A 2,881-nucleotide genomic window follows, 5' to 3' on the forward strand; every position below is an offset into this window, starting at 1 on the left:
AGNGAGAGAGAGAGAGAGAGAGAGGTAGAGAAAATTAGGAATGGAAGAGGAAGAAATAGGTATGAAAAAGTAGGAAGAATTAGAGCTGAAGGTAAAAAGTAATAATTTGTTGGTAACTAAAAGATATTGATGAAGTTTTAAAAGTTTCTTATTCAATGGATTATAGTTATCAAATAAAATAATTGAAGCTATTTAGTGAATTTCAAATGATCAAAAGATTATAATAATGTAATTTATTCGAAAAATAAATTTTAAATTCATCCAATTCAAATTTGTATGAAATTTATAATATCGATGGTTTACATAGATATGAGATCATCAATGATGAAGAGAAGATGAAAAGGATGATGACCTGTTTTGGACAAAATTAGGATGAATTGGATGAATTAATGGATGATTATTATTTGGGATTAAAAGGATCATACGGGAAAATGATGAAAAGAGTTTGGCTGTAATCAATTGCATCAAATATTCACTTATAACATTTTTCAAATCTATCAATTTTGTTTGCAATATTTTTCTTTTAAATTTTTTAAAATTTCAATTTTAATAAAATTTGATTTTAGGATGCAATTTTACAACTAATAATTCTCAACGTATTAGTAAATTTTAATTAAATTATTTTAATTTGAAATTAAATTGATGACAATTTGATGAAAAGAAAGAAAATATGATATTTTCATTTTTCATAACATTTAAACCATTTTGTATTTTTGTGCGTCTAATTTTGAATACTTCAATTTTTGCTATTGTTTAACTTTCATCAATTAATCATAATTGAATGAAAGATAGTTAAAATTTAAATTAATTTCAAGTTTTAAGTAATTGAACTTAAATTAAATGCTATAGTCAAATAAGTGAAAAAATTCCAATTTTATTACTTTAAAAATATTTTAATCCTTATATAAATACTTGCCAAATAATATGTTATCATTTCTTCTTTCTTTTTTTTTGTAAATAAATTTTTTAAAATTATTTTACTGATTCATTGAAAAGTTTGAAAAAGTAAATGGCGCAAATTGTTTGTTTGCCATAACTATAATACATTCCATAACACTTAAATCATCATTTTAAAATTACATTTTGTACCATTTCCAATATTTATGCACGTATCATTCAAATGTTTACAGAGCAAAAAAAAAAAATAAAAGGAAGGGCTATACTGTCATTTCTTATTTAACTTTTTTTTTATGCTTATATATATATATATATATGTGTATGTAAAATCATATCGATGGCATTTCTGAATATTTGTGAAAATCTTCTCAAAATTTTTCCTTTTTTTTTTTGTAAAATCTTTAAAACGTTTTTTCAAATAAAAGAAAAATTTTCATTCTTTTAAAAAAAATTTTAAAAAACTTTTTTAATAATATTTCTCGCTATTTTATCATGTTCAGTTTTTTTTTTTTCATTATAACGTGTTCGTTCCTTTTTTTTTTTTGACAACTTTATATGAAATTTAAAATTGCATTGATAAGATTATTATCATTGCTGAAACTTTATTCATTCATTTATTATCTAAATGATAATAAATAGATTGGTAGTTCTTTTTTTTCTTTTTTATCAAAATAAACAAATCAACAGTCTTTTTTTTTGATAAGTATTTGCTGATATTACAATGATAATTGAAAATATTTGATATTAATCTAATGATTGATATTCGTTGATATGGGAGTAGCTTCCATTTTAAACATTATTCTAAGCATTATTTTATTTTTTCAATTTTAAGTAATTAGCCTAATTGTACTGAAATACGATTGCAAATCTACTTTTCTATTTCGATTATTTAATTATATTTCATTATTTCAATTATACTGTATAAATTTACTTTAACAAATTCCTTTTTCTTGTTTCTTCATCAGAAAAAAAAATTATGAAATTGTTAATTCTTTCTCAGCCTAGAAAAGTGGAAAAGAAGGAGTGAAGAAATAATTGATTATTTATTATTTAAATTTTTTATTTAAATTTTTTAAATATTTGGATTTTTTTGAAAATAACACATCTTCAGTAAGCGCAAAATTCTTCATTAACTAAACATATACAAACAGAATTAGCCTAATTATACTTAAATAGGACTATAGATCTATTATGAATACAATTCACAAGTCAACTGATCCTGAATAATCTGGAATCCGTTTTTCAGTTCATCATTTACATTTAATCTATCATGCTATTTCCAATTCAAATGCTAATTGCAACCCACGTTCGATCTATAGTGCTAATTTAAATTCGTATTTGATCTATTGTTGCTATTTCCAGCTCATCATTTACGTTTGATTTGTTATTTCAGGTAATTATTTTCATTTGATCCATAGTAAAGTGGAAAAAATTTTCTTTTGATCTTATCAATTTCTTGTGTAACGTGGCATGAATTGCAAATTCTTTTCTATTTCCACCTCAAATTTGGATAATTAAATCATTGGGTTAATTAAAATTAAACAATATTAGCATAGCATAATCATTTAGGAATTACGAATCACAAAAATTAACGCATAAAGCTATTTCCAAAAAAATGTCACCACAAAAAAAAGAATTTTGAAGATATATCAATCTAGAGAATAAAAGAAAAGGAGGAATATCCTCATTCTTTCTATCTGTAGGATTTATATCTATTACATCTTTCAAGGATTACTTTGACAATTACAAAGACTAGCCCTTTTATTAGCTTATGCTAATAAAGCATTGTTTATTAGTATACATTGGTAAAAGCATTTCATTTAGGGTACATTACTAAACAATAAGCATATATACAATTCTATACAATGATAGCATCCTACTCATATAGAAAAGAGTTTGGATAATTTTTAATCTTTAATCTTATCATCCAATACGATATATGCTAATTAGTATATCACCACACATTTATCAATAATTCTTTATA

Source organism: Loa loa, assembly GCF_000183805.2.
Source record: "Loa loa unplaced genomic scaffold supercont3.484, whole genome shotgun sequence".
NCBI classification, from domain to species: domain Eukaryota; kingdom Metazoa; phylum Nematoda; class Chromadorea; order Rhabditida; family Onchocercidae; genus Loa; species Loa loa.